A 19330-nucleotide genomic window follows, 5' to 3' on the forward strand; every position below is an offset into this window, starting at 1 on the left:
CAGGGATTGAACTCAGGGATGCTTAACCACTGAGTCACATCCCCAGCCCTATCTTTTTTTTTATTTAGAGATGGGTCTCACTAGGTTGCTTTACAGCCTCGCTAAATTGCTGAGGCTGGCTTCAAACCTTCGGTCCTCCTACCTTAGCCTCCTGAGTTGCTGGGATTACAGACATTCATCACAGTACCCAGCTATACCAGTTCTTTCTATGTTACTTGGGCAGGTTATTTGACCTCTCTGAGCCCATTTTATCACTTATAAATTGGGAGGAAACTCTCCCTATCCCACATCTGTCACTGGGCTACTGTGACAGGAGGAGTAAATGCTGCCAGATGAGAAAGGACAGGACCCCTTGTCCCCTCTCTGCTCTTGCCTACGAGGTAGGAGAAATTCTTTCCTCTTAAATTTTAACCTACATGATGGAACTTGAAGGTGCAAAAGTCCAGAATATAGGAAGAGATGAATGGAAGTGATTCTCTCCACTGGGAAAGTGAAACACATAATTGTCAGCCACAGGGCCCCAAGGTCGCTGGTGGGGTCAAGACTCAACTGAATACTTCAGGCAGGGCGCCCCTTTGACCTTTCAAAGGAGGAAATCAAGGCCCTGAGAAAAGCAGCAACTTGCAAAAAGGTAGTCGGTGGCTTCAGGACTCCCAGCCACTCTGTTCTGGGTGGGCAGGTGGGGTGAGGGGCAGTCTCAGTTAAAGGACTCAATCTGTCATTCAGCAAGTGGTAATGGTCACACAGAGCCAAGCCCTGGACACTAGGGAAAGAGGAACTGGAGCGTCTCTGCCCTTGAATTCACAGTCAACCCAGCAGGGAGAAAGGCAAATAACCCAGCACATCAAAGAGTACTGTAAAATTCATCTTACTGCCGTTTTCTGAGCACTTCCTCTGTGCCTGGCACTAGGCACACATTCATTTGTTTAATCACCCAAACAATTCTCTGGCACTGAATTTGCTAATCCCTTTTACAGCTGAAGTAACTGAGGCTCAGTTGGGTTAATGACTTGTCAAAGTTCACCTTGCTAGTAAATGTCAGGACCAGGATGTGACTGCCAGATCCACCTGATGCCATTCTCTGAGCTCCAACCCTTACAAACTTCTCCCTGCCTCTAGAGCTATGCTAACCAATATGGTAGTCACCAGCCACAGGTGGCTGTCGAGCACCTATCTGTAAAGTGGCATGCAGACTAAAACATGCTTAAATGTAAAATATACACTGGATCTTGAAGATTTCGTGGCAAAATAAAAAAGAACATATCTCAATAATTTTTCTATTCACCATTGGAATAATTTTATCTGTTCCATTTTAGTCGTGTGTATGTTTTATTGTTTTTTGTTTTGTTTGAGATGGGGGTCTCACTACATAGCCCAGGTTGTTATCTCAAATTTCTGGCTCCTCCCACCTCAGCTTCCCAAGTTTGGGGACTACAGGGCTATAGGCACCGGCCATCATGCCTAGCTGCTAGAAAAATGTGGCTACTAGAAATTTTAAATTGCATGTGAGGTCACATTATAGTTCTTTGGGTGGGTACTAACCCAGCCCATGGGGATCAGGAAAGACTTCCTGGAGGAGGGGATAGCTAAGCCCAGCTGAGTTAAAGGAGAGGTCATGGGGCAGAGGGTATTCTAGGGCAAGAGAGCTGCAGGGCATCTGGCCCCCTTCCCAGAGGGCAGCAGGGCCTGGGTGGGCTGAGCTGCAGCCCCAGGCATCTGAGAGCTGGGCCAGAGGGAGGAAGCTACCAGAGCCAAACTTTTCAGAGCAGCATGACCCACAGGCCTAGCAAGTTCTGCCTGGGCAAGGCTGTTCTCGCTGACTGTTGGCACTCTCTGGAAGGACTGCAGGGCAGCTGTGTCCGGGTGGGGAAACAAGCAGGGTGGACAAGCACCCACTTGGCAGGGACCTTCCCCATCTAGCTCCTCTTTTTTTTAAGATTTTTAAAAAATATGGACACAATATCTTTATTTATTTTTATGTGGTGCTGAGGATCGAACCCAGTGCCTTACAGGTGTAAGGCAAGCGCTCTGCTCCTGAGCTATAACCCCAGCCCCCATCTAGCTCCTCTTGATGCCTCTAAGAAACCTTCCCAAAACGCTGCAGCCAGCAAGGACTTCACCTTTCCCAGGAACCTTCCAGGCTACACTGTGAGAACCACATGCTCCTGCATGAGATCCTATTCTAGTGTGGGATGCTGATGATGCCTCCAAACTGTGCCGAGGGCCACACAAAGCACTATCCATACCTAGTGCAGTGTGGTAGGAGAGCTTTGAGGGCAGTGATTTCCCTAGGAAGAGGGCTGGGCTAGAGATGGGGACACTCTTTAATACAGGAGCTGTGTGACCTTGGGCAAGGCCTTACCCTGTCTGAGCCTCAGTTTCCCTCTGTACAGTGGGAATAATAGCAGCACCCCCTCTTAACCCTGCTATAGGATGACATGAAAGCGTACCCACAAAGTGTGACTGACATGCTCAGTGCTTCCTTCTCCACCACAGGTCCCTGAAGTACTTTTAGTTTTTCCAAGCTCACATCCTCACGGTTGTCTTCCCCCAGGAGGACCGCACCCCTCTCCACCTCTTCCACCCATATTCCCCCAACCCATCTCTGCCTCTTGGCCTGTGACACCCTCCTCTCATCCTTGTTTCCTTTTCTATATTTTGGGCTCAGTTGTCTGACTTCCACAAGACTGTCATTTCTCAAAGGTGGGACGCTTACCGCCACCCATACATCACGCTCCTCAGTTCGCGCAGCCAGGACTGGCACTGGCCTGGGCATCCCAAAGGCTCCCACCACCTGCTCTGGTGGCTTGGGCCATCGACTACATACAGTGCTGCCGAAATACAATGCAGGTCTCCACAGGGCACATCAAGGAGCTGCTCCACTCTGCTTCCCGATGGAAGAGCCTCAGTGGCTGGCCACTCAGATGAGGCAACTCCAGCACTTCAGCCTGACTCTCAAGACCTTTCCCAGCCTGGTCTCTACAGGCTCTTCAGCCTCGTCCTCAGACCCCATATGATGTGCTCTGTCAAACGAGGCCCTGCCCAGCCGCTCGCTTTCACACATGCTCTTCCTTCCGCCTGGGAGACTTTCCCACGGCCATTCTTCCAGGCATCCTCCAGGAAGCCTATTTTCCTCCCCTCCCCTCTGCAGCAACCCCTCTAGTTAGAAATAACCTCTTGGCCTCTCCCCCTGCCCCCCGCACCCTGCCCGTCAGCTCCGGTTCTGTGGTGTACTGAAGGGTCTCAACCTTCCATTGCACTATGAGCCTTAAGGGCCACTCTGCACCCTTTATCCTGCTTCAGCCTCCCGATTTGCTCAGTTTCCAGCTCATAATATGTGCACAATAAGTGTCCCTTGGGTCACCTTCACTCTTAGAGCCAGAGGCCAGGGAGCAAGTGGGAGTCAGAAGTTCACCAGGATGCCAGGACACCTCTGAGGCTGAGTTCTGCCAACCAGACTCTTCCTTGCTACATTTCCTAATGGATCCTGTACTTCCAGCACCCCATGGGAAATAAGCCCTCCTCTAAGAGGTCTGGGAACCACATTCCCAGGGCCTGAACATGAAAGATCTAGTCGTGTTCCCACTAGATATAGATGTCCACCCAGCCTACCATCGAGAGCCTGAGGTGTCAGCCAAGGTTTCATGGTTACAGCATCACAGACTTCTTGCAGTCAGAAGAGATCTTGGAGAGCATCACACACAGGCTGGAAGCACGGAGAGGCAACAGTAGAAAAGCAGTGTGTGTGTGTCTGTGGTCCCAGGAGTCAGAAGAGGCTGCCGCGTCACCATTAATCAGCATCAGCATTGCAGACAGCATTAGAGTCCCCACTAACTGCTACTGTGCCTTGCAATTTGCCTAGATTTTCCATTTTAAATCTCTTACTTCCCTGTTAGATGGAAATTATATACCCACTAGTCCAAGGTCACTCTGCTAGTGGGCAGTGGACCCGGGATTCAACCAGAGGCATACCTGACTACAGAGCTTGTGTTTGACCCTCATTAACCCTGCATAAAAGTTGGCTTTACAAAAATTTACTGTGGAGACACTGGCATGTTTTAGTTCTTGTCAGGGGACAGTTACACAAATAGGTTTTTTTTTTTTTTTTTTTTTTTTGGTACTAGGGATTGAACCCAGGGGCGCTTTACCACTGAACCATATCCCTAGTCCTTTTCATTTTTTTATTTTGAGACGGGGGTCTCACTAAGTTGCTTAGGGCTTCACTAAGTTGCTGAGATTGGCCTTAAACTTGTAATCCTCCTGCTTTAGCCTCCCGATTTGCTGATGTTGCAGGCATGTGCCACTGCACCTGGTGTAGTATGTATTAATTTATGATCTGTGCATTTTTCTGCATTTATGTTATAAGTTCGATAAAGAAGTATATTTTTGATGGACTTGGTGGCACTTGCACTCCCAGCAACTTGGAAGGTTGAGGCAGGAGAATTTCAACTTCAAGACTGGCCCTGACAACTTAGCTAGACCTTGTTTCAAAATAAAAAAAGAAAGAAAGAGAGTTTCAATTCCCAGACACACACACACACACACACACACACATACACACACACGTTTATTTTTAAAATATGTTTTTGTCCCAGGGATGAATATATGCTAGGGATTTTCAGTATGTAAAATAATCTTAGCATTAGAGTCTGAAGCTTGCAAGGTGCTTTTTATTTGTTTTTTTGGTTTTCAACCATCTTTTCATTTCAAATAGGGACTGGTCTGAAGACCTATTAGACCTCCAAGCCAGGCCCCGTCGAATTTCACCTGCTGTCAGTAGCTGAGATCATAAATGCACTTGCACTGACACTCCTGGGCCAGGTGCCATCCAGGCAACACTCTGCTTCCAGAAGCTGGCGCTGCTCTGTAGTCTTTGCAACCTTCTCCTCATCCATCCATCTGCAGGGACCAGACGGTCAGATCAGCCTCTGCACCACCAGTTAATCCCCAACTTCACAAGGAAGCCAGGCAGCAATGTCTGAATGTTCTCGTCTCCTCTCACCAGGCCAGACTGGGCAGAGAAGCCGTCTGTGTGTGTAAACACAGCCTTCTGCTTAGGCAGCTCCTGCTGGACTCCCCTTGCCAACGGGGCCCTCTGTGGCTTTTATCTCCCTGCCCAAAATAACCATTGGCTTCAGTGGTTCTCTGGGCATGGATCAGACTTTTGTGGGAGGCTTCGAGCAGCTTGAGGATAGGATATTCAAATTATCCTCTCTGTATCCCCAATGCCCCAGTGCAAATGTTCGTGACATGTATCAGGCTCCTCTGTAACCATGGGGACCTGAGGTAGGAAGTGAGGACTCGCTATAGGAAACACATCTTCACCCTCCAAAAGCTCATAGTTCAATAAAAGAAATAGAATTCTGATACGCCAACTACAATATAAGATAGAAAGCACTAACAGTTACAAGAAAAGAATAGAATGTTAAAGAAGATTTCAAGAAAGAGGCAGCATTTGGATTAAACATTAAAAGCAGGACAGAAGAACAAGTCAGACTGAAGAGAGAGCATAAAACAAGATGCAGTGGTAGGGAAAGACAGGGTAGGATCTGGAAACTGGCTGCCAATGGCCTGGTGCTAGGATGATAGAGGTTGAAGCTGGGGATGGAAAGGCAGATGGTTCCAAAGAGAGCCTTGAATGATATACCAAGTGGTTCCCTGCACTGTCTAGCAATTAGCCACATGTGACTTTTTAAATTTAAATTAAAGGAAATGGAATAAAATGTAAAATTCATAGCCACATGTAGTTAGTGATCACCATATGGGACCCTGCAGATTTAGAACATTTTATCGTAACAGATGGTTCTACTGGACAGCAATGGGAGACAGTGGCAGAGAAACCAGAGACCTTGGGGCAGAGGCATGACATGATTAGAGCTGGCCTTGAGGAAGACTAATTTGTCCCTGATTAACAGTAATTGGCTAGAAGGTAGGAAAATTCAGGAATCAGAGTGGGACATTACAATAATCCAGATAAGAGAAACACTTCTCTTCCTTCCATTCTTATTTTCCTATCAGTAAGCAGAGGGATGGTTCTCAAAATGTGGTCCCCGGCCCAGCAGCATCACCTGGGAACTCTTTTAGTGTGCAAATTCTCAGGCCCCAGACAGACCTACTGAACCAGAAACTAGGGGATTTGGAGCAGCAACATGAGCTTTGATCAGCACCTCCTATGATTCTGACGCATGTTCAAGTTTGAGGTCTGTCACACAGGGTCTCGGAGCCCACACTTTGGCTCCAGAGTGACTTTATCTTCTGGAGTCAGAGGACCTGGCTTCACATTCTGGCTCAGCTGTTTACTAGATTGCTTAATCTCTTTGTGTCTCAGTTTCCTTAAAATAATCCTACGTGGTTATTATAAAGAGAGTCTCTGACTTAGAGTAAGTTCAATGAATGTTACTTATCATTTTTAATCCTCATAGGCCACTTCATCTAACTCCCTTAATTCCTCCCATGTATAATGGACCAGCGTCTGTCTCTCACTATTGGCCATGACTTCCTTCCTGTTCATCTTATGATATTCCCAAGCCCACTTTCCCTCAGCACCCATTTCATTTACTTTTCTCAAGCCCATAAGGTTGGTTTCTCTCCCAGAACAAAGAGGCACTTTCTGTGTCAAGGGGACATCTCATCAGAGGAACAGAGTCAAAGCAGAAGAGGTGGATTTAATTTGAACTGAGCTGCCCCACGAGTCTCCTTCTGCAAGACCACCTGGATATGGGAAGGTCTGGAGGTGGATGCTCAGCTGCCCACTGCTATTGAAATCCTCAAGCCTGTTCCATCTAATCTGAATCAGTCAAGAGGGCATGAAAAATGATATTGTGGTTCTATTGTAGCTGGATCTTGACTCAGGAAATCAGCTAGAGAGGATGCTATTCTGAAAACCAGAGAGTGCTAGGCTGGGCATCAAGAAACCTGGATTCTGACCTTGGCTCTGAGATCTTGGGCAGTCATTTTCCTCTATGCATTTGATTTCCTCACCGACAATATGAGTAGTTTGGACTAAAGCAATTCTTAGCCACTTATGGATCATGATTTCTTCTGAAAATTCAATGAAAACCTCAGAGCTTCTCCCAGAAACAAATGCATATGGCATTTGTGCAGATACACACACATAATGCTCGTGCACAAACACACACCTACATTATAACATCACACATCAAGAGACCTCATGAAGCCCATGTAGAGATCACCTCTGGGTCCCTGGACACTTGGTTAAGAAACCTTAGCCTAGATGGTCTCTAATCACCCATGATAAGAAAACAGCTGTAGGGGCTGGGACTGGGGCTCCGTGGTAGAGTACTCTTCTAGCACATGCAAGGCTCTGGGTTCCATCCTCAGCACCACATAAAAAATAAATGAATAAATAAAATAAAGATATCATGTCCAACTACAACTAAAAAAGTATTTAATTTGTGTCTGCTTTGTATTTTGTATCTAATTTAAAATAACCCCACATTAAAGACTATACCCTCCCCCAAAAAAAGTAGATTTGAAATGGGCTTTGTTGGGACATAGGAGTTGAATGACTAATTGTGATGCTTCCTCCCAGTGCCTGCCCCCCACCCTTGTCATATTCCCTGCATCTCCCTCCTGCTCTCCTTCCCCATCCTGTTCACCACTGAATGAGCACATGGTCTTGATAGACACCCCTGCCCCCACTGGCTGTCTCTGCTCCTTCCCAAAGAGTAGAGAGATTGTCCCCAGCTGAGAGCAAGCAAAAGGGGAGGAGCCTGGTCTGCCTCTCATTTCCCAACTAGAATCCCTGGCTCAGGGCCAACCAATAAAGAGGCTCCCTGATGCCACCCCATCTCTCTCTCTCTCTCTCTCTCTCTCTCTCTCTCTCTCTCTCTCTCACACACACACACTTGCCCACACACATGTCCTCTCTCCAATAAGACCTCTGGACACCTGGCAGTGTGGTCACTCAGAACAGACAAGGGTTATTTTTAGAGGGTAAGTGACAGGACCCGGGTGAGACAGTGCCGTCAGAGCTACTGCTGCCCCACCAGCTCTGATGAATCACTCTCCACTACGTGAATGGTCCAGTCTGTCAGCCTGGCTAGGAAGGCCGTACCAGCTCGGATACATGTCTTGGATTGGTGACCACACTGATCACACCAGACTGAGCACAGGATCACACCAGGAGCAAGACTGCCAGGCTGAGGCAGCGCAGCCAGCCCAGACCAACAGCTCAGCACCCCTGCCCTGACCAGCAGTCAGGCCAACAGGGTCCAACCACATGGCCTACCAAGTAAGCTCCTTTAACACAGTCCAGCCCAGCCCAGCCCACCAGGCTACCCAGAGGTCCCTTTAGAGTACCTACTGATGCTTCACCCTCTTCTGTTCCCCCTGCTGCCTCTGCTATCTGGTTATTGAGGAATGAGCACCCAGGAAACTGAGCAGACTCGGACACTATTAACATAGCTATCAACTGGTTTCATCTTTCTGGAGGGCACTTTGGAAAAGGACATTCCAAGCCTTAAAACCGTACATATTTTAACCCAGAAATTCCTCTTCCAGGAATTTATTTTCAGGAAACAACGGCTAACAATGACTGAGGCTGGGGTGTAGCTCATTGATAGAGCACCTAGAAAGCATGCTTGAGGCCGAGTTCCATCCCCAGCACACAAACCAGAAAAAGATAGGGTTATAAAAACATTTGTCTGGCTAGGCATGGTGGCATACACCTGTAATCTCAGCTATACCAGAAGCTAAGGCAGCAGAATTGCAAGTTTGAGGTCAGCCCAGGCAATTTAGCAAAACCCTATCTCAAAATTAAAAAGTAGGGGCTGGGGATGTGGCTCAAGCGGTAGCGCGCTCGCCTGGCATGCGTGCGGCCCGGGTTCGATCCTCAGCACCACATACAAAGATGTTGTGTCCGCCAAAAACTAAAAAATAAATATTAAAAATTCAAAAAAATAAAAATAAATTAAAAAGTATAGCTCAGAGGTAGAGCATTTGCCTAGTATGTAGGAGGCCCTGGGTTCAATCTCTAGTACTGCAAAAAAGATGAAAAAGAAAGAAAATTTTGTCTGAGCATTGTATGTAAGAGGGAAGTAGAAAATTGTAATTTATGTATATGTTCAATAATAGTAGCTAAATTTTACAAACAGTGTTCTCTATATATGCTGAAATACTATGCAGCTATTAAAAAATAATGATATGGGCTGGGGTGGTGGCTCAGTGTAGAGCGCTTACCTAGCATGTGTGAGGCACTGGGTTTGATTCTCAGCACCACATATAAATAAATAAAAATAAAGTTCTATCAAAAACTAAAAAACAATTTTAAAAAATGATGTCAATCTATATGTTATCATAAGATCATGTTCATAACATAATTCAGAGTTAAAAAAAAAGACAGGAGAAACAAAATATTATAAAATATACAATCCAATTTCTATAAAGTATGTGTGTGTTTGTGCATACATAGGAAAAATAAACCTGGAATGGAATATTTTTAAAATGTTACCAGAGGTTAGAATAGTGCTTGTTTGGATTTTATTTTGTTTTGTCATCTATTTTCTGGTGTATGTATGTGAGCAGACATTATTTATATAAGAATGACAACAAGAAAGTCCCTTTACTCTGATCTCACTCCCAGTTTCTGGCCTGAACCAATCAAAATCCTTCCTGGAATCTCATTGGCTGCTCCCTCCTTCCTCTATGGCTTTGAACTTTGCTGCCCTTCTCAGTTGCCCACTGGAGTTTCACTAATTGGAGGCCCATCCAGCCAATTCCCACAGTCCTCTGACACAAGCCTCACAGTCGAAGCCCTCTCCAGGACTACCTGTCCATGAATCTACTCCAGACAGAGTCCAAGCCCTCATTTTACAGAGGGAAAAGATAATTATTGTAATAAAGATCACAGAGTGGTAGTGATCCCTCACACTTAGACCCTGTCTTTCTTTTTATACAGCACTTTCTTACACACATGTCACTTAGCCCTTACAATGGCTTGTGCCCATTCTACAGATGAGGAAACTGAAGCCCAGCAACTATAGCAGCACAACACTTGCTAAAGGTCACACTGTGAGCCAGAATTCAAATGCAGGTCTGATTTTGACATAAAAGGAGTTATATGGAAGAAATGATCAGGGTTAGCCTGAGCTCACAGTCTATGGAAGTAACCAGAACCCTTTCTCCTGCCCCTTCCCAGCTGAGCTCCCAGTTGCTGCACCACCATCCTGTGGCCAGAATCCCACCAAGCCCATCTGGGGCCGTGTGCCCTGCTTCTCCACACCAACTCATCATTCCTCCCAGCTCTGGCAACGGGTCCTTGCTGCCTCGTCAGGTCTCCTAGCAACGAGCCATCCTTCAGTGCCACTCTTTCCACCTCTGGGGCTCTTCCAGCTCAGGCCTGTCTCTCCAAGGGAGAGGACAGCTGGCCGATTCCTGTCGTGGGGGTTATGGTACCCACACATGGCAGGGGGATGGGAGGCAAGAAATGGAACCAACCTGCACAGCCCCCACTCTGGGCCTGCTCCCACCTCCACATGTGGGGCACTGGCTTCGGCCACAACGACCTTTTCTTGAGCTTCTGACAATCTACCTGCTGACTGAGACAAAAAAATGAGCCAAATCCTAGGGTGTGAATTCTAGTCAATTGCAATTTCTTTTTCTACTCTTTAAATACGTGGATTTTCCCCACCACAATACTTGATATTCAAAATAATAATAATAAAACTGTTAGCAACAATAAAATTTCCATTATTTTTATTCAGTGCTCACAACCATGCCTGTGAATCAGACACTAGTTTTCCCATTTTATAAATAATCAAACTGAGACCTAACTTGCCTAAAGACACCTGGGTAATAAAGGATTTGAACCAGTGTGTCTGACACCAACGCGTAGGTCCTGACAAGTGCATTTCTTAGAAATCATCTGGTCCTACTCCCTTACTATACAGATGGAGAAACTGAGACCCAGATAGGAAAGGGATATGTAATCAGCCAACATGTATTCATTTACTGAGCAACTACTAGGTAAGATGCATTGAAAAAGGGCTGTGAGTGAGGGAAAGTTTAATCTCCCCTTTTTGGATACATGGACTATTTCTATAAGTTGATAATTGTTAAAACTGATCAATGAGCTCATGGAATTCATTATACTATTCTCTCAATTTTTCTATATATTTGAAATTTTCCATAATAAAAAAAGTTAATGAAAAAAAAAAAAGATGTCAGAAAGGTGGCTGGTGAGCATGCAAATTTTAAGTCTGTCCTGAACTAATAAAATCAGCCAGACCTAGGGATATTTTGCAGACAGGGTTTCGTGGTTTTTTTTTTTGTTTTTTTTTTTTGTGTGTGTGTGTGGATCAAAACCAGGGCCTCACACATGCTAGGCCAGTGCTCTACTATTGAGCAATATCCCCGCCATTTTTATTTTTTACTTTAAGACAGAGTCTCACTAAGTTGCCTAGGCTGGCCTGGAACTTATAATCCTTCTGCCTCAGCCTCTTCATGTGAGGCTTTCTCCAACAGTTTTGAAGGTCAGGAAAAGGCAAGCATCTTGGAATTCACTTAGTAGCCTCTTTGCCCATTTTTCTATAACATTTTCTAGAGAAAATACTCTATGTTGTGGTTAGAAAACAAATGAACCAGAAGAACCTCCTGGCTGGCTGGACCCTCTCCCTTCCCTCACTGTCTCTCTAGAGAACAGCATCTCTGGCTCTCTGAGAATCCACAGGCCAGTCACCACACAAGGTGGAATGAGATCCCATCAGCCTCTGGGACAGAGGCAGCTCTAAATCCAGAGGACCATGATTAGAGGGTAAATCACACGCTTGCTTCTGTAGGTTTCCAGCTCACAGAAACTCAATGGCAGTTAAAGGGCCTTTACGTAAGTTGCTTAAAGTTACCAGAACACACACAAGGTCAGAGAGACAGTGGAAATGTGAGCGAGAGTGAGAAACAACACAACAGAAACAGAAGAGTGTAGGGACAGGTGGGTGCAGAGGCCACTAGGAGGCAGCACAGCACGATGGTTACAAGTAGGGCTTTGGCAGCAGGTCGGAACTCCAGTCTGCTCCCAGGCTTCCGAGCTGTGAGGCTAAGCAAGTAACCAGACCTCTCTGAATTTTTATTTTCTCAGCTGCAACGTGGGGCTAGTTCTACCCACATGCACAGGGGATATAGGGATATAGGGAGAGAATGAGGCCAAGTGCTAAACCTAGTTCCTGGCACACAATAAGCATACAATAAATAGTGGCTTTCAAAAAAAGTGCTAACCATAAAATCCAGCAATTTCACTTCTGGGTATTTAGCCAAAAGAATTGAAAGCAGAGTGCCAAAGAGATATTATATACCCAATGCCATACCAGCATTTTCCATAATAGTCAAGAGGTGGAAGCAAAAAAACAAGTGTTTGTTGATAACAAAATGTGGTGCATACCTACAATGGAATATTATTCAGCCTTAGAAAGGAATGAAATCCTGGTACATGCGACAACATGGATGGACCTTGAGAACATTACACTAAGTAAAATAAGCTGTTCCCAAAAAGACAAATAGTGTACAATTCCACTTGCATGAAATATCTTGCCAAATTCATAGAGGCAGAAAGTAGAATGGTGGTTGCCACAGGCCGTGGCAAGGGAAAATGGGAATTTTATTGTTTAATGAACATAGAGTTGCAGTTTTTTTGAGGTAAAAACATTCTGGAGCCCGGTGCGGTGGCACACACCTGTAATCCCAGAGGCTCAGGAGGCTGAGGCAGGAGGATCACAAGTTTAAAGCCAGCCTCACCAAAAGCAAGGCGCTAGGCAACTCAGTGAGACCCTGTCTCTAAACAAAATACAAAACAGGGCTGGGGATGTGGCTCAGAGGTCGACTGCCCCTGAGTTCAACCCCCGATATCCCACCTCCCAAAAAAAAAAAAAAAACATTCTGGAGATGTGTGCTGGTAATGGTTGCACAAGGAAAACATACTTAATCCTCCTGAACTGTTCACTTAAAAATTGTTAAAATTGTATTTTTAGGTTATATGTATTTTCCAAATTTTTTTTTTAAAGAGAGAGTGAGAGAGGAGAGAGAGAGAGAATTTTTAATATTTATTTTTTAGTTCTCGGCAGACACAACATCTTTGTTGGTATGTGGTGCTGAGGATCGAACCCGGGTCGCACGCATGCCAGGCAAGCGCGCTACCGCTTGAGCCACATCCCCAGCCCTCCAAATTTTTTTTAAAGTTAAAAATGCTAGCCAGAAAAATGAAAAAGAGACTAAAAGACTAAGAGGAGGATCCAGAGATATATGGAGAACTAAAAGAGTGAGACCACAGTTACACAGAGATGGAACAATCCCAAGGCGGGGGTGGACACACAGCACACACCTTGGGCACCCAGTCTCTTGGTCTACTTGAGTCTCCAATTTATTTTGCCATCCTTATTTTTGTGGTGCCAAGTTTAAGTTTCTATATTCAAATTTGAAGAGCTTACTTACCCTGTAAGTCTCATTCTGGAAGGTTGCAAGAACTTTGGGGATAGATAGACCTGGGTTCAAATACCAGCCCCACCACTTCCTTCATTTATTGATATATTAGAAGACAATATGGACAGAGGCTAGCACTTAGGTTACCATCCTAGCTCTGCCACTTCAGGCAAGCAAGTCACTCTTTCAATTGTTGCTTCAGTTTTTCTCTTCAGTAAAGCCTGTCTTGGCTAGTCAATGGGTATAGAATGAGAAAAATATAAAGACAGGAGGTTGCTATGAAGTAAGCACAAATAAGTGATGACTATTATTTTTACTATTATCTTTAATGCTATGTGCTATGTCGGGGTATCTTTGATTGGAGATAGACATGTGTGTGTGTGTGTGTGTGTGTGTGTGTGTGTGTACACACACACCAGGGATTGAACCCAGGGGTGCTTAACCACTGAGCCACATCCCCAGCCCTTTTTTGTATTTTATTTAGAGACAGGGTCTCAAGAGTTGCTTAGAGCCTCACTAAGTTGCTGAGGCTGCCTTTGAACTCATGATTCTCCTGCCTCAGCCTCCTGAGCCACTGGGATTACATCCAGCATGTATATTTTTATTTATTTATTTGGTGCTGGAGATTGAACCCAGGGCCTTACTCATGCTAAGCACATGCTCTATCACCAAGCTAAAGGGGGCATGTTTTTAGCAGGTACCAAGAAGGAACCTTGGTCTCAGCTCCAGCGCTCTCAGTTCCCCTCATGGATCATGGGGTGTTAAAGCTGTCAAGGGTCCTATTTTATAGACAATAGAGTTGACCCTTGACACCTTACAGACAACAGTCATTGAAAGGACTTGTTCAAGCTCACGGAGCAAGTTGATGGGGATTGAGTAGAACCCAGATCTCAACTCTTACTGACTTAATCTTATGATACAGGCTCTTTCTCTCCAGGCAGCTGTGTTTGCACACAGATCTGAGGGGAAGGGAAGGTGGTCTTCCAGGCCCCAGAGATCAAAATGTAGATGGCCTCAGCCAGAATGGAAATGGAGCAATCTTGCCCTGACGGCAGGCGGGGCCCCATGCTGTTGGACCAGGCCAACTGGGCTAGTAGCCACAGAGGCGCCGTGGGCACAGCTCAGGGACCTCTCACCAGCTATATAATAAACTAATTATGGGATTAGGGATAAAATTACACTTGTGTAATTATTTTCCTTAGAACAAGAGCAGAAAGGACTTTTTTTTTTATTTAAAGAGAGAGTGAGAGAGGAGAGAGAGAGAGAGAGAATTTTTAATATTTATTTTTTAGTTCTCGGCGGACACAACATCTTTGTTGGTATGTGGTGCTGAGGATCGAACCCGGGCCGCACGCATGCCAGTCGAACGCGCTACCGCTTGAGCCACATCCCCAGCCCCAGAAAGGACCTTTTTAAGAGTGGCTCCTTGGCCCTCCCAAGAGTATTCATGCAGAGTCACAGATGAGTGTGCACGCGCGCGTACACACACACACACACACACACACACCCCAGCAATGGTGCTGGAGGGAGGGCAGGGCCTTCCTGCTGCCGTGCCTTACACATGTCCCACACCTGCCAATCCTAACCTGAAGGCCTGGTGTTACACTCCCCAATGTTTGCCTCATGGACACCTGTGCCATACTATCACAGGTGCATGGCCTCTCTCAGGGTCCTTGACCATGTAGAATCTGTAGAACAAACCTTTATGCCCCTCCCCAACCACAGCACATTAGACCTGGGTTCCCAAGCCCTCCCTCCACCCTAAAAGTTGGTAGTACAATTCTAGCAGGACCTGGGGTCCACTGATCCAGAGAGATCCCTGGAATTGGCTGCTATGGTAGGCAGAATAATGCCTCCCCAGATGTACATGTGATCATCCCAGAATTTGAGTATGTTACCTCACATGTCAAAGGGATTTTGAGATGGAAAGCTCATCCTAGGTCATCCAGCGGGCCCAGGGTAATCACAAGGGTCCTTCTCTGGAAGGGAGGGAAGCAAAGGGTGAGAGAGAGGGAGACAGGATAACTGGAGCAGAGGCTGGAGGGAGACCATTGCTAGAGGAGGGCACGAGCCAGGGAATGGGGACAGCTATGGACAGTGGAGAAGGCAGCCCCGCCAACACCTTGATGTTTTTCCCATAAAATAAAAATTTTCAGATTTCAGACCTATAAGATAATAAACTTGTGTTGTTTTCAGCCACACAAGGTGGTTAAGAGAGGCCTGCCTTGAACTTTGGCAGTCTGGCTCCACAGCCCTCTCCTGTCTCTCCTTAAGAGTAAATAAGGGGCTGGCAGAGGATGGTGGGGAGAAGGGAACAGGCTCTCCAGACCTGAGAGAAGGAGAACCAGTTCCTGCCCATTCCCCTGGATGCCGGAGGTTTGAAGTACCTCGGTGGTTTGGCAAGTTAACCAGCGCCCATACAGTGTCCACAGCCTTTGACCCAGAATTCCCCTCTTGGGGCACCGCCCTAAGAGACCTCAGGAGCACACAGAAAGCCATTTATGCAGTGCTCATTTCAGTGCTATTCGTGAGTGCAAAGCCGAAAACAACCTGAAAGCCCATCAACAGAAAGAGGTATGAGTGGAACAAATATTTAATGGAACGCTCTGTGAGCACGCATGGCGGTTTCCCTTTCAGGGGAATGAAAAACGCAGGATGCAGAGGACACGCTAGGCAGGATTATGCCTATGCAAGGAAAAAGCAAAGGGAAAAAGTTGGAAGGAAATGCACCAAATTCCCAACAGTACTCAAGAGTGATTTTTTTGTTCCACCTCCTGTTCTCTGAAATCTAGGTCCTGTTATTACTTTCATAATTTAAAAAATAGTGTTAAAAAACAACAATATCTGCAGTGGATCCCTGAGGGACCCATACACTGAGAGGTCGAGGAGAGAGGAGGAACAGGCAAGGGACAGCGGGCCAGAGAGGCACAGGAGACACAGAAAAAGCTAGGAAGAAGGGTGTGGCATTGTGGAGACCAAGCAAAAAGAGTAGTTCAGGAGGAGCATGGGGGTGGGGGCTGGTGTCAATGTGACCCAAGAGCCGCTAGTGGTGAGTCATGTGCCTCTCTGCCCCCAACTACTCCTCATTCCCCTCTGAGAATCTGACAGAGCACCCTCACCATGACCGGTGTCCCCAGGAGTGGCATATACAATATAAACCAAGCACCCAAAGAAGCAAGAGCTGCCACACCCAGCCATCCTCACCAAGACCAAGCAGATAGAGAGGCACTTGTTGAAGGGCCTGGATGGGACTTGCACACATCTTAAGGATTGGACTCTGCAGGTCATAGTGCTTATGTTTTCACTAGAACCCACATAAACACTCCACACTCACACACACACACACACACACACACACACACACACACACACAAATGCTCTCTTCTTGGCCCATCCTTCAGCCTTGTTGAGACATGTCCCTTAAATTCTGGGCCTCTTTGAAATAAGCTACACAAGCTTGCCCCGAGAACCATATCCCCACTGATACGTATTCACCCCAACCCACTCCACACACCAGCCTTCTTTCTTCTGAGAATTCTTTCCTCCATTTCTGCCTACCTCTTCCCAGAACCCAGGCAAACGTGAATATAGGAGGCAAGGACCCCAGCAAGTCCTGTCCAAATTCAGTGTCCAAACCCTGCCTCCTGCTACGCTCGTGATGGACAGCGGCCAGGCTGGACTGCTGCAAAACCCAGAGGTCAGGGGAGCCACAGAGCTCAAGGCTACACCAGGCACTGAAGACCAAGCACCTAAGAAACCACCTCTGACCCTCAATCTGGTGAGTCAAGAAGGAAGGCTGAGTCACTCCCAGATGTCCCCGATTACAGCCCATTTTCAGAAAACTGACATTGCGTACTGCAGCCCACAGCCTAAATGTATGGGTCATTCTCCAGGTCAGCCTGTGGTAATGAGCTTGGCTGGGCCAAATCAAGGCCAGCACCAATTAGGCTGTCCCCTTTCCTGGCAGTGAGCTCAGTGTCATTACTTTGTTCCATTTTCATCGCATCTGAAAAATCCTCATCAGAAGTCCCTAGAGAATCTTAAAAGTGTTATTCAAACATTAGCTCTGACACAGGCCTCCCCCACTCAGACAGCATCTGCCCAAGGCAATACTTTTTCCTTCCTGCTTCTTAGCACTGCCGAGAAGGAGCAGTATCTGAGGCGAGGCATGTAGCACCACAGGTCCTGCTGCCCAGGACCCCTCCTCAGCATTGGTTTTCCCCATCTCTTTGCCTGTGTGTGTGTGTGTGTGTGTGTGTGTGTGTGCACGTGTGTGTGTACCAGGGATTGAACCACATCCCCAGCCCTTTTTATTTTTTATTTTGAGACAGGGTCTCCTTTAGTTGCTTAAGGCCTTATTAAATTGCTGAGGCTGGCCTTACCTCAAACTTGCAATCCTCCCTAACTCAGACTCCTGAGTTGCTGGGATTTCAGGTACGTTCCACCACATGCAGCTTCTCTTTGCCTTTTATAAGAGAGACACCAGGGAAGGAGACTGGGGGCTTCCTATATGGCATGCATGTCATCTTGTCGACCTTAGTGACAAACCCACCAGGTGGCATTATTATTCCTGTATTATTGAAGTGTGAACTGCAGCTGAGCTACCCTCATATGGTCACCCAGCCATCAGGGGGCCAAGTTAGGCCTGGACTGCTGACTCCAGGACTCTCCTCCAACATGCTCTGCTCTGCATGTTGCCCAGCCTCCTTCCCTTGAGTGGAAACAGAGCGCCTACCATTCATTACTCCTTGGCTTATGACCCTGAGCCTGGGTCCAGGTGGAAGAAATAAGGAGAAGAGGGACTTCAGGCCTGATTTAGGGCTTCTAGGAGAGGCTTTGGAGAATACAACTTGCCTGGGAGAAAAGAACAAAGCTAAAAGCTGACTGCAGCCCCCTGTGAACCTGTAAGGTTCAACTTACAGGGAACCTCCAAGAAAGAATGTGGCCAGAGCCTTTCGAGAGACCAGATGAGGGCTGTGGAAGACTGGCTTGTGTGGTCAGGGAAGTCAGAGCAGGAAGGACCAATGACTTCATTTTTACAGAAAAGAAACAGGCCCAAGGAGGAGAAGGGACGTGGTTAGAGCCAAAAATGAGTCTATCGTTGTGTCAGGATTAGGATGCAGTTCTCTCAGTTCTTAGGTCAGCTTCCCTGGACCTAGGAAAGAGAAAGGCCTGGAGAGATGCTACCTGTGATAAATGAATGACTACATAAACCAGAGGAGCCATCACCTCTGGAGCACAGACCCTACACGGTGCTTTTATGAGGACCCCAGCTTCAATCTGATCTCTCACCCCATGGAAGGTGTGGGCAGAAGGGAGGCCCCTCCATTCGCCAAAGCTCAAGCTCCACCAGGAACCAATCAGAGCCTCAGAAGGAGGCAGAAACTTTGGTTCCCTTGGCAACTCAGACAAAGGCATCCCTTCTGCACTGCCAGCAGCTGGATAAGGATGTAGACTGGATTCCACCTACCAGACAGAGTTGGTTTCTCTTTCCTCGGGAGGAGGGGAAACCACCCAGTACTTTTGGTTTTAGTTTGCAACCTCCAGTCAGGCCTCTGGGCCCATCTCAGATGGGGAGGGAAGGTGTGGATGGAGCTTGAAGTTGGAGGCTCAGGACAAGGGTGGAGTCTTCTCCAGCTTGCCAGGGTCCCCTGCCACCAGGTTATGCCTCAGGATGGACAGGGGCAGGGCAGATATTCATCAGTTCATCATCCACAGACTCCTCCACCAAGGCAGTACCAGCTGCAGAGCCACAGGAGAGCCTGTGGGGTAGAAGTGAGATGGCTGGGCCCATCCCAGCTCTGGCATCCATTCATAACTGGATCTGAGATTTCTATCACTGTTCTCTTGGGGCCTCATTTTCCCCATCAGTAAGGAGAAACCACTGGGACATCAATGACCT

The 19330-nt window shown here is 46.8% G+C and overlaps 1 protein-coding gene across 1 annotated transcript in view; it reads right to left on the bottom strand.

Annotated features, from left to right (window-relative positions):
- EPB41L1 (erythrocyte membrane protein band 4.1 like 1) overlaps window positions 1-19330 on the bottom strand; it is a 123261-nt gene that overhangs the window by 71309 nt on the left and 32622 nt on the right. The window lies entirely within an intron of this gene.

Source organism: Spermophilus citellus, assembly GCF_964194105.1.
Source record: "Spermophilus citellus genome assembly, chromosome: 4".
NCBI classification, from domain to species: Eukaryota; Metazoa; Chordata; class Mammalia; order Rodentia; family Sciuridae; genus Spermophilus; species Spermophilus citellus.